The 14639-nt window shown below is 35.7% G+C and overlaps 1 long non-coding RNA gene across 1 annotated transcript in view; it reads right to left on the bottom strand.

The window, feature by feature from the left end:
* Positions 1 to 587: 587 nt before the first annotated feature.
* The window catches only part of LOC138709480 (uncharacterized), a 17654-nt gene continuing 3602 nt past the window's right edge, over positions 588 to 14639 (bottom strand). Inside the window, exons 1-2 of the long non-coding RNA XR_011334937.1 lie at positions 9291 to 14639; positions 588 to 5005 (exon numbers count right to left, since the gene is read on the bottom strand). The exon at positions 9291 to 14639 is cut by the window's right edge and continues 3602 nt beyond it. This is a non-coding gene — a long non-coding RNA (uncharacterized lncRNA). The remainder of the gene's footprint in view (positions 5006 to 9290) is intronic.

The following is a 14639-nucleotide window of genomic DNA, read 5'->3' on the forward strand; positions in this document are numbered from 1 at the left end:
AACCAGAAACAAACAAACAAACAAACAAACAAACGAACGAACGAACGAACGTCTATATGGACAGATATTTTACAAGTCCACAACTTTTCCATCACCCTGTGGACTGTTGAAACAAAAGCAGTACGAACCGTTATGGCAAATAATCATCATCATCATCATCATCATCATCATCATCTCTTAGCTACAAAATGGCATCATGTACGAGATGTGTATTTACTAACCACAGCCGATGATAATCACATTGTTCAAACAACATCGAAAGGAGACCATCAAAAAATAAAACCCATTACAGTTGTGGAATATATAAATCCCTACATTATATATGTAACAGATAACTCCTCGCTACGTTAAAATCGGCAGCACTTTGAAGACAACCGCCAGGATCGCCACCCGTCCGCCGTAAACGAACACGAGATGGCAGCACAGTCGCTAATGCAATTCGAATGGGTATTATGACGCGACTCCTTATGTAACTAGATAGCAGCGTAGTAAACCTGACAAAGCCTATAACCCCGACATATCTGTTACATTTATGATCTAGGATAAATCTCATATTATTCCTTTTAGAGGAAATCATTCAAGTGGTATTTTCCCACCTCTTTCATCTTGCACTTGTCAATACGCATATTTTGCAACGCAAAAGTTGCACAAAGTCTCGTTACGTGTGTAGGGATGGAAATGACAATACAATCACGTCCAAGTAATGGCAGTACGCCTGCTTGTTGCAAGAGATCATTTTCCTCACAGAATCCAAACAAAAACGTCATACACAGCGTACACCATCATCTACTGTGCAACTGCTTCGAAATCAACCATACAAGAGCCAACCACTGCGAGTAGCAGTGAAAACAAACTAATGCTAAGATAACTGAATGTCAAACAGTGTAATATTTAGCGTCAAAACTGTGTTTCATATGTATATAATTGGTGTCAGTTATCTATTGAACCTTGGAGTAATGCGCCAAAATCTGCAACAACAAGTTCAAACTTTCCTTTCATCATCTCTAAATTTATTCATTTTATTACTTTTTCCGTTTTTTCGAACCCTTACAACTTTCCAGCACACGGCAATGGAGATACTGAAATGGCTCCAGGCTCAAAGTGTTAAACATCTACAATGCTAATCACAACTAGTTTCGACATGGCACATGCTAAATGTCTCTATTCCCCACTTACACACGCAGCATTCAGCCAATTTCTGTAAATTTATTTCTTTATTTATTCATTCATTCATTCATTCATTCATTCATTCTTTCTTTCTTTCTTTCTTTCTTTCTTTCTTTCTTTCTCTCTCACCCTCAAATTTGGATAATAATTTCCATATTTTTAAATTATTACACTTTATTACAAAGAAAAACAAACAATGCCATTACTGCCAACAATACATACAATTCTCGTAATAACTACTATCGCAGATGTCATTCCACAAAAGATAGTTTACACATACAACAATAAATCATAATATACATTCTCAATACACAAATGAACCCTGTCTCTAGCAAACCAAGTCCAAATACAATATAAACCAATCGACAAAAGCAAAGAGAAAATCAACTTTCACAAAATCAATTAATCCCTAAAAGATACGCAACATATACACCATGACCACAACAGGAACAATGTTGATTTAAAAGTATAACTAAAAAAATATCCAAGTAGAACACGAGACATACACCCCAATCATAACACACAACATTCATTCAGAAATATATACATATCAACAAAAATGAACGATGAAAACACGTTGATTGGGAAACATAAGCCAAAAACAAAACTGAGTACCGGTACAACAAATGAATCTTAAACAGTAGTGCCCGACCACAACAGGAAAGACAAAAACAAATTCATCTCACAAAGTAGGGGCATAAATACACAACAGACAAAAAAAATATCAACCCATCAGCAAAAACAAACAGTAAACTCAGTAAAACAAATTGTCACATATACCCTAATCACACAAGAAAACATGTTCATTCACAAATACAAGCAAAACCAACTCATCTCAAAACACACACATCACAACACAGACGACATTCATTGCAGAAACAACAAAACTGACTCACGATTAAAAAAAATATAAACCCACGCAAAACAAATTAATCTAACAAAGTAGAGACACTAATACATCCTGACCACAACAGCTAACATGTTGATCGACAAACACCTCATCTACAAATGTCCAAAGACAACTAAACAAATACACGAGACATACACCCCAATCATAACTAAAACCAACTGTAAACTGAGTAAAACCAAAATCTCACAAAGTAGGGGCACAAGTACAATAGATATACAAGCTGAGAACAACCAAACTGGAAAAGGAGAGGAACAAATACCCCTGGAGCAACAGACAACTGCTGAGAAACGAAAGAACATGCAAACTCCAACAATTATAGGTACCAAGCAATCCCCTCCACAGCAGACGATGCAAACAAACTTCAAGCCCATCTACACCACAACACAGCCTGTGAAATGGTGGGAAGGCACCTCAACAAACTAGACGTCTCACTGTGAAGAAACATTCCCAAAAAGCCTACAAAGTGGGGAATACCTCTTAGAGACCTGCACAAAGCCACCGACCCGGACTCATGGCCGGAGGGCACAACTGTTAAACACCACGGAGCAATACTTGACCCACAACAAAGTGCCAGTGCACAATTGCTCCACAACTAACAACTACATAATGCTATGGAACGTACAAAGACTCAAGTCCATCCTCACAATCAACTCAACTCTCAACTTGCACGAATATCATGTACTTATGGCACAAGTGACATAACCACCAACAACTTCTACAGAGCCCACTCCCTAGCTAACAGAGGAAGACCATAAAACCCGCACCTGCACTGACAACTACCGAATAATAAACATTACAAGTATACTTCACGCCTAACACCCAACCCAGAGACAATTATCGACGGGCTAGGGGAAAAAACAGACCACAACAAACCCACTGACTACAACTACTAAATACAGAAGAATACACTTACATAGCACCAAACGGGGCAAGTTGTTGTTATTATTATTATTATTATTATCATTGGCATTACGGCCATTGTAGTTTAGCCTCAGAACATCCGACCAATCACTCCTGTCTCAATGCTCGTGTTCTCCATCTTCTAATTCCAACTTTCATTACGTCAGCCTGAACGTCATACAACCATCTCAATTTAGGTCGTCCGACTTTCCTTCTTCCTACTGGCAATGCATCTAGTAGAGCTTTGGGTGTGCGATTGTTCTCCATCCTGGCTACGTGTCCCAGCCACTCTTAACCTTCTGAGTTTTATGTCAACAACAATGTTGATATCTTTATATAATTCATATAACTCAGCATTTGTTTTCATTCGCCAAAAGCCTTGTTCATAAGTAGGCCCAAAGATTTTCTGTAATACTTTCCTTTCCCAGGCATTTAAGATCTTTATTACCCTTTCAGGTAAAGTCCAGGTTTCACTTCCATATACTACTATTGGTTTAATAATAGTTTTATATACTCTTATTTTAGCTTTTCTTCAGATATACCTGGACTTCATAGTTTTATTCAATGCCCAAAGACCTCGATTTCCATCTGCAATCTTCTCTTTTATATCAGTCATAACATCACTATTGTCTTTCACTGTGGAACCCAGATACTTAAAAGAGGAAACTCTATCAAAATTAGTATAATTTAAATTAATCTTATTAGTAATGGGACAAGTACGATTGACTTTATCTTCACCAACAACCAAGGTCACACCCAGTTGGAAATAGGAAACACCTACCCATGACAGGCAAACCAAAAGTACCAACACATATAAATGGCAAGCAATAAGGAACCAAATACCATCAATAATGATGAAGCAGAGGCCTTACACGAACTAATTATTCCAGCCATCACCAAAGCACCCAGGACCATTCATTCATTCATTCAATACTAAATGCTATGCAGCAATGCACCTAGAGAACATGGGAATTAAGCACAAGCAGAATACGCCGCAGAACGTCAAAAATACAAACACCTCCTAAAAGAAAAGAAGCTACAATATCATCTCCTCGCTCAACAGAATCTAATCACAGAAGCAGAAAGGAACCCACATAACACCTTAAAGTCCTCGAAGAAGCAAAAATCAATTACCCAGTAAACATAGAGCAATGGGAAGAACACTTCAGCAACCTTCTAGGACAAAACCTCAAATCAATTCGCACCAACAGCAACACTCTCGCAAGCCATAGACCTGATCACAAGTGATTTTATAAGAAACGACAAAAACAACAAAGCGGCCAGGCCACATGGAATTTACATGCAGCACCTTAAAGATACCCTACAAGACATAGGAGAACCATTCAACAAATGTCTCATGACGAACTCAATACCACAACAATGGTACAGTACTCTACTAAGGCGAAGGAAGGAAGGAAGGAAGGAAGGAAGGAAGGAAGGAAGGAAGGAAGGATGGATGGATGGATGGATGGATGGATGGATGGATGGATGGATGGATGGATGGATGGATGGATGGATGGATCCAAACGTAATGTTCAAACTGTTCTCCAAAATCCCACTAGGACGCAAATATACCTATAACCCAGTATCAATTTCACCCCAGGCAGATCAACACTTCACGCAGTGCAAGAAATAACACTAACAATCACAACACAACACCTCACTCTATGCAATCTTCATAGATTATTCCAAACCCTTTGACAGTATCAGCAGGTCAATAAACAAACTAGAGAACATATTAGGCACAGCAAATCAAGAGCTTCAAACTATCAAACCAATCCTTCATGCAAACCATATACCAGTATATGACATTTTGCAAGGAGAACTGCTGAGTCCAGTTTCATTTAACATGACAGCAGATATCAGCAATGCTATAAGCACAAAAATGTTAAACTACTGATGTACGACATGGCCATTCCCTCCACAAGCCCTGAACATCTGCAAGCAGCAATGCCCAACATCCAACTCCATGAACATAAACAGCTCGAAAACAAGAGGAGGCACACTTGCAAAGAGAGACCATTTCACCTGTGGTCAAGGCTTTTTTTTAACTCTCTACAGGTTGCCTCAAAATGGAGCTTGGTGACGAGGGTTATTGAGGGGAGCGGGGATCGTCAATGACGTCACACGTTTCCCGCATATAGCGGCATTTAAATGTGTTCTAAGTGATCTTTAGGAATTGCTTAATAGCATAAATGTTTTCACCTTATAAATATTGAATAATTGCTTAAAGTCCTGCGTTATAAATGACTTAAACTAATGTTAAATGAATTACAGCTCGTTTGGAAACATTAAACTTACGTTCCCGCGCGATTTTAATTTATAGTATTTTAATCTAATACCATTATTATTTTATCGCTGTTATGTTATGGAAAAATTAGTAAATTAATTATTTCTAAATTTCAATAATTTTGTACACCATGTATTTAATAAAATAATATGTATAACAATAATACCGATAATGATATATATTGTATTCTTCCCTCCTAATGTCCTAGTCCATTTTCAGCCATGCCAGGCCAAAGATGTGCTGTTGCTATCTGCAAAAGCTTTTACCACAAAAGCAAAGGTGAACATGTTTCTTTTTTTTGTATACCTAAAAGAGAAGACATCAGGAAACAATGGATAATAGCGTGCAAAAGGCAAGATAAATTTAACCCTGATACCAGCAGAATATGTTCACTACATTTTAAAGAGGAAGATTTTGAATTGGATTCCAGGGCTTCTTTACTTGGTATTCAAGTAAAAAGACCAAGGACTTTAAAACCAACTGGTAAGGCTAATAATTTAATTACATTTAAAATTTGTGTAAAGAAATTAAAAACAAATATATCAAGTATTATGTCTGTTGTGAAGAAAGTTATCTATAACTTGTGTTCTCCCTGTAATACTTATGAATTTTGAATATTCCTGTTTATTATAAAGTCCCGTTTGTCAAGCTCTGCCTATAAATTATCACATGACTGATTTTTTTTATACTCTTATTATGATAGGCATTATTATTATTATTATTATTATTATTAATTATAATTATTAATTCTGTGTTACTTTCAGCTGTTCCAACATTAAATTTAACACCAGAACAGTCTCAGAAGACAGTATCACCTCGAAATATAAGAATGGAGAAGAGAAATCTAAAAACTATTGTTCACAATATGTTAGAAGAGGATGCTGTAATTAATGAAGTGGGTGAGTCAGTACCAGAACCTGAGCCACAGAATGAAGAAGCGAGGTATGAAATTCTACTTAAAAATTATAACACAGTTCTAGAGGAAAATAAGAAACTCAAAGAGCAATGTTTATAAAGTAGATATGAAGTTGAAGGATATAAAAAACAGATTAGCCAATTGGAAAAAAAAAATTTTAAAAATATCTGATGAAATGGATGAGAAGAAAGTTCTTGCATTAAATCACAAAATTCAGGAAGTACTTTCAGGGGTTTTTAGTAAAAATCAAATAGACATAATCATGAACAAAAAAAATATAAAATATGTGAAATGGTCACCTGACGATATTTCTAATGCTTTCACTATTAGATACCTTAGTAAAAGGTGCTACATATACCTTAGAGAAAAAATGAATATTCCCTTACCTGGAATTTCATCGCTTCAAAGGTGGGCTTCAAATCTGTCACTGCGACAAGGTGTTTTGCCTGATGTCATACAAATAATGGATGTTGCAGGACAGAATATGAATAATTTTGAAAAAAAAAAAAAAAAAAAAAAAAAAAAAAAAAAAAAAACAACAGTTCTATCCTATGACGAAATGAAAATAGCCAGTACTCTCGAATATGACCAGAAAGAGGATGAAGTTGTGGGACCTTATTCTTATCTCCAGATTGTAGTGGCTAGAGGACTTTTTGCGAAATGGAAGCAGGCAATATATATATATATATATATATATTGGCTTTGATTGCAAAATCACTCGGTCATACTGGATGATATTATCATTAAATTTAATAATATTGGCTATAAAGTAGTTGCCTGTGTTAGTGACTGTGGTGGAGGGAATATGGGTCTCTGGAGGGAGCTGTCAATATCAATTCAGAATACAATCTACAAGCATCCCGTCTCACAGGAACCCCATCTACTTTTTTGCTGATGCCCCCCATCTTTTAAAGTTGATTCGTAACTGGTTCCTAGACAACGGATTTACTTTGGAAAATGGAGAACAAATCAGTAGTGTTCCTGTGGAAGAATTGATCAAAAGTACTGCCACAGAAATAACTTCATGCCAGCCATGTGAAATGTGAAAAAAACTAAAAGGCAAAATGTTCTGTTAGCTGCACAGTTACTCTCTCACACTACAGCCACTGCTTTGAAACATTACAAACCTGGACCTGACAAAAAGTTAGCTGAAGTAACAGGAGCCTTCATAGAACTGTTAAATGAATGGTATGACATATTTAATTCTTATACCCCTAACCATTCAGTTCCAACTAAAATGCCCTATGGAACATATCTAGAGCAGCAAAATATAATTTTAAATAAAATGGAAACAGTCATGACCACCTCACTCTGCACTGGAAAAAATAGTTTACAGGCCTTTCAGAAAGCTGTAATTGTTTCCATTAAATCCCTTCGCCTCTTGTTTCAAGATATGGTTGAAAAGCACAACATCAAATACATTTTAACACACAGACTAAACCAAGATCTGGTAGAAAATTTCTTTTCTCAAATCCGGACTCGAGGTGGACTACATGATCATCCTTCTCCATTGGACTGTATATACAGAATAAGAATGATTATCTTAGGTAAGAACCCTGGAGTTATTCAGAGGCAAACATATACAACTGATGCTGACCAGGATGAATTTATAGTAGCGAAAGCTCTAAACAAAGCTCAAATAACCATACCTGAATCAAGCTGTCTGCCTGCCTGCCTGCCTGCCTGCCTGCTGAACTACACATTAAAGATCTTGAAAATGAACAAATTTCCCATGCTGAAATTGTACAACAAAGTGAAGAAGATGGTTTGGAATATATTGCAGGTTACATGGCCAAGAAGTTTAAAGATAAATATCCGTATCTGGGAAACTTCACGCACAAAATTCACACAGAACATAACTACACAGTTCCATCCTGGGTTAGACATCTTTCATACGGAGGCCTTACTTCACCTTCTGAAACCTGGCTACAAGAATTAAAAAATATTGTGTCCTCATTCACATTATTCCATAAAGACAATGTTCAACGGGGGGAAAAATGTTTTAAAAAGGACCTCAGACTTCGTAGCTTCAAGTGTAGGCCTACAACATATCCCTTCAGAGGTACTTGAAGCAGCTCTGAAAACTATATTTTTCGTGAGGATAAAGTATCTAAATTCCAAAACTGAAGCACACAAGAGGAAGAGGTTAAGAGTGCAGGATAATGCAGAAGCGAGACAGATGAATAAAAAGTACAAGAAAATAATTAATTAACAAGTAAGTAATTCACTTGTATGCCATTTTTGTGTATTATTATTATTATTATTATTATTAAGTACTATGGTAGTTAAACAAGCATTTTTGTACGACAGAGTAGAAGAAATCGTTCGAAAAATTAATGTTCATATTATATTACAACATTATAAATTGAAGATCACTTTCTTGAATTCCATGATATCACTGAATTTCAGGTTGGCAAAAATATACTTAAAAGGACAGCTGAAGATATTCCTACGGATATTTTCGAAGCCACAGTGAAAACAGACAGAGCAAACATACGTATGCACTCGTAAGTATTTTATAACTACGTATAAATATCACACGTTATAATTTGCACTACTTTAAATTTAATTTCAGGGTTTCCTCAACTATCACACGAGCTGATCACTACATACATCGTATTTGTGTTATGCCTATAGGTTATGTTGTCTTTAAACTAAAAAAAATAAATTTCCGCAGCTTCATAATAAAATTGCACACGCTCACACGCAATATAGGCAGAACATGGTTATGCCATTACATCATGGTGAAACCACCGTAAAACTCTGACTCGTGAATTAAATGAGGTATAACAAGAATAAAATTGGGAAAACACGAAAACGTCCTGCAGATACAGATGTTGGCCATTACCACTATCAATTCAAAAATAAACAGTGAACAACACAAATCCATAATATGTAAGTATTTTCTATATATTATATATGTATTTTAACGTTTCACGGGTGATATTTTGCATTATTTTCAATTTATTTCAACATTTCTCGGCACAACACAATATTATCAAATGATAGTCGCCATGTGCCAGGAATCGTCATACGTCACACGGGGACTGCGTTCTGATTGGTCAATATATACTGATGCAACCTGGGTAAAGTTAAAAAGCCTTGACCTGTGGTAACTCTCCCCTACAATTCGTAACAAACTTCAAATACCTGGGAACCACGTTTTCACTACACATACAAGAAAGAAAGAAAGAAAGAAAGAAAGAAAGAACGCACGCACGGACGGACGGACGGACGGACGGACGGACGGCCAGCCACCCACCTATCTATGGAATACATCTAATCTGGAACTACCTACCTACCTACCTACCTACCAACCAGAAAGAAAGAAAGAAAGAAAGAAAGAAAGAAAGAAAGAAAGAAAGAAACAAAGAAAGAAAGAAACTGCAAAGAGTCAAAGCAAGATTCCTCAAAAGGACGCTATAAATCTCAAAATTCTCCAGAAACAGTTACAGGAATCTCTCTTCGTAGACGACATAAAACACAGCTTCAAACTACCACACACCCAGGCATACGCAATCTTCATTCAAGGGAGGAGGAGGAGGAGGAGGAGGAGGAGGAGGAGGAGCAGCAAAGCAACACAGATCCCAGCAACAGACGCAATGACAACAGACTCCTGAAAAGGACCCAACTTCCAACTACATCACGTCACAGAAACATCTGCACAGATAGCACCTACCACGACCCCAAGGACAACTACATCTGCAAGTTACGTAACAAACCGTGCTCCAAGTATCACCTACACAAGTGCAAAAACAGATCTCTATCACTAATTGAACAAACTAAAGACTTCTGAAACCACAACCGCAATGTTACATACCTCTCTATATCTGTGTTTTTTTATTATTATTATTATTATTATTATTATTATTATTATTAAAAACAAAGAGAATATCAACTAAAACGAATTCATCTAACAAAGTAAGGACAAAAACACAACTACGTACAACAAATTAATGTTAAAAACTACAACACAAAAGACACTCATTCGGAAATACAAAAGCAAAGAGAAAACTGAGTAAAACAAATTAATCTCTGTCACCAACAGAAAAGACGCTAAATTAAAAATATAAACTCATCGAGGAAAGCCAACAGATATTTCAGTAAACCATTTTAATCCCAAAAAGTACGACAATGATTCAAAAATATAAACTCAATGACAAAAGCAAAGAGAAAACTGATGACAACATATTAATCTAATAAACTTGGGACACAAATACACAAAACTAATTAATCTAATAAACTAGGGACACAAGTACTCTAGATCACAACAGACATGACATCAACAAAAACGAGTACAAAATATAAACCCATGGCAAACAGAAAACTGGGTAAAACGAATTTATCTCAAAATGTACTAACACAAATACAAAAGCCAACAGAAAGCTGAATAAAACAAAGTCAAATACACAAGATATACACCCTGACCACGACAGAAACAAGGTATAAACCGATAGCAAACAAAAGTCTGGATACAACAAATTTATTTTCAAATGTAGGAACTCAAATACACAAATTTCTATACCCTGACCACATCTAAACAAACACTGATTCTAAAATATCAACCCATCCAAACAAAGCCAACAGACAACTCAGGAAAACTACTCAAACACTCTACATACACAACATTGATTGAAAAATATAAACTCATCGACATAATAAAACGGATTAATCTAACAAAGTACAAACACAAATACACTATTCTCCCATATTCTGTTTCACATTACATCAACTAAATGATGGCTCATACATCTAATTACACCATTCAGCAAGTTCTTAAGTCCATGCAAGAAATCAAAGAGGACACAGTTGTGCACTCACTTTCTGCACCATTTTAAGACAAACAATTTTCAGATTGGAACACAATCTCTTCTCCACAAGTAATGTAAAGGACAAGAAAACAAGTGCCACACTACTATAAACAATTCCCATTCATTTCCTTCCTTCCTTCCTTCCTTCCTTCCTTCCTTTATAATAGGGATCATACAACATTGTGGCCTCACTGTACACATACACCCTCATCACAACACAAATGACGACGACAATAATTGAAAAAGACAAACCCATCGACAAAAGCACACACAAAACTGACTACAACAAATTAATCTCACAAAGTAGGGCCAGCAATACAAAAGCCAACAGAAAACTCAGTAAAACGAATCAATCTCACAAAATAGGACAACAAATACACCATAGAAAATATACTGAATGAAAAATATTAACTCATCAACAGAAAACTTAGTACAACAAATTAATCTCAAAAAGTTGGGGAATACAGACACAATATATATTCAAAAAGGAAACTCATTGACACAAAAGCTAGAGGAAAACTATTCAAGAAAACAGAAACCTACTGACAACAACAAATTCATCACTAAAAGAGCACCAGCAGAGAACAATACCTAGTCACCCACATTGTGCCACTTTCATTCACTCACTCACTCCATTTCTACAATGAACCCAACAAGATGTACATCCAACTCTACCTAAAACTCCCATCTTCATCAATGTCAATCTTCAGAAATTAACAACAAAAATAGATATCCCATACAGACAGTAAGCACACATTACATATAATTCTGAGTACCTAATTGTTACAATTTATTGTTGTGTGTGTATCTAGATTAACATAATAACAAATTATCACATTTACTCACATTATAGATGCACTTTCTCCCAAAATCTTTGCATCAAAAAACATTCCAGCAATATTCAAAATGATTCCTTCTCCGACTGTAACTCATTTCACCTGGCAATCTACCATTCAACTTGTATATTTTGTAATTACACTTAACAGTTTAATCACAGTTGTCACTATCACTTTCTTTTCTCTTTTTCCTTCCATCCTGTTCCATAATTGGTCACACCCAACCTCAAGCATTTCACTTTTTCGCATGTGACCCATTTATAATTAATTTATACAACTATTTGTAATATGTATTTCAATGTGAAACAGGTAAGCTATTTCCAATTTTGAAAAATATTCATTTACAAGTATTACAATACTATTATTCAATCTTTGTCAATTTATGTATAAATAAATAAATAAATAAATAAATAAATAAACAAACTATCCTAACTAATCAAATTTCCACATAACAATTGCATCCAATAATACCACATGTAGCAACTCAAAATCAAATCCGTACATTATCAACAAATTCCCTACATATCATTACTGCGAGAAATTGGGCTGCATACATTATTCATAATGTGAGTACATACAGTTAGATATCAACTTAGATACATACCAAAAATAATCATTTGCAGTGTAATTTCTTTATCGTCACCTCGGTGATGAAAATACTTTCACTTCAGTTAATGTTTCGCATCATTAACAAAATAATTACTCACACTAAAATTACATTCTTCCCATAATTCCATCACATTTAACTCAAAGGACGAGACTACAATGCCTCCTACATCAGCAGGAAAAACAAATTATCATTCTCTGCTTGCACTATTCCCCAAATTATGCATACATCGCAGTGTGATACTCTTTAGTCCCTCCACAAAATCACAGTTACAATACTGGTCAAGCACCTGAAACGCTGTTGGTAACACCCTTAAGACTTGGCCAAGGTCAAGGAACTTTATACTGTCTCAACATCCCCACTGTGACAAAGGTTGCAGATGTCTTCCAGAATGTAAGACATATGTTCTGACAGAGTTTAAATGTTCACGATAGAACAACGTCTTTTTCTAGTGGACAATGTGTTTAGAGAAGGCAGCCAATACACAGCAAAAGTTCAACAATTTCTAGAGCTGTTTCAAAACTCAAAATAACCATATCATGATCCCATCTACAATTTCACAAATAAATTTCGTCACTCCAGTTCTGTACAAGATGCTGTGAGCAGTGGCAGCCTGTGTTAACACAAAATAAGCTTTTAGATATCTCTGATAGGAAGCTTAAAAATCAGACAAACATTTCCTACATTACAGCACATAAAGCACTGCATTTGTGTTCTTACAAATTGAATTAAAACCTGCCAACCACAACAAACATATTCATTATCGCTAACAGTTCCAGAGGATCATTCCACACCATGGTGTTAAAGTGTTGGATAGGACATTTCACCTCACACATTACATTAATTCCCAAAAAACCAGAATTTGCTCATCTCAAAATCTGCACACTCCACAAAAAAAACCAAACTACATCCAGAGAAAATATATGTTCGTGTGCTATATACCAACCTATAATTATTGGCCCCCCCCCCTTTTTTCTTTCTTTCTTTCTTTCTTTCTTTCTTTCTTTCTTTCTTTCTTCCTTCCTTTCTTTCTTTCTTTCTTTCTTTCTTTCTTTCATCACACGTCAATTCTGAAGTTTACTGTTCCAATATTCATTCCTTTTATTCCAAGTTAAATGAACAAGAGTTGCTAAATGGTTTTTTCTACAGCTCACATATCTCATGTGTTAATTAATTTCTTACAAAACATTTTCACAGAGAGAGGATAATTGCACGACTATGCCCTCCAAGATCCCCTCATCTCACTCCACCCAATTATTTCTTTTCAGGTGCTGCTAACTCGTTACTATATCAACACAACCCTAAAATTGGCAACAACAAAATTCTGTCACAAAATAAACTTTAATCAACATGTTTCATAATCTAATAAAACGTGCAAATCTATGCCTTCAGCACAGTCGACGACTATTCTCAACCTTATTTGAATGGGTAAGTTCATTTATTATTATTATTATTATTATTATTATTACTACACTTCGTTCAATTGCCACACACAGCATGCAATCAAGTTTGCCAATGTACAGTAGTATAGAGAAGGCAAGCAACCACCTAGTCTGGCAGTATAAGCAGTTCATGTTAAGAGTTGTGACCGGTCCAAATAGATAGAGCAGCTATAGCTAATGTATACCTATGTAAGCACTTGTTGTTGTAGTTGGAATAGTCAAAGCTTAACATTTGTTCAATGCAGACAAGAACTCAATCAAACATACTACAATGAGAGTGTTGCTGTTCCAAACAATTGCCCCTGGAATACCCTTACCCCCGCAGCCAGTCTTGACCCATTGGGGAACGTCATTGGATGCTGTTAATTATTATGCAGAACATTACTTTTCAATCAGTTATTAATATTCCATTTCCACTTATTCTGTACAGTTAAAACACATTGTAATTTATAATAATGGAAGGGGAAACCAGAACATTACGGCAAAATAATGGAGGTAATTCATGAATTGGATAGCACAGACAGTTCCACTGTTGCAGGTGTAAAAATCATTGCCTTCTGAACAGCTATTGCAACATATTCTGTTCATTGATTCCAATTTTAAAATCGTGTCCAAAAGCATCATCCTGTTACAATCGTCTAAACTACAACTCTCAGAAGCCTTTAATATAGTGGATAAAGTATCACAAACCATTATCCAAAACAACAATTCATTAATTTCAGAAAAAGTGAAATGTAAGTTCAGAAGAAACGTTATTGCT

Source organism: Periplaneta americana, chromosome 11 (genome assembly GCF_040183065.1).
Source record: "Periplaneta americana isolate PAMFEO1 chromosome 11, P.americana_PAMFEO1_priV1, whole genome shotgun sequence".
In the NCBI taxonomy this organism is placed as follows: Eukaryota; Metazoa; Arthropoda; class Insecta; order Blattodea; family Blattidae; genus Periplaneta; species Periplaneta americana.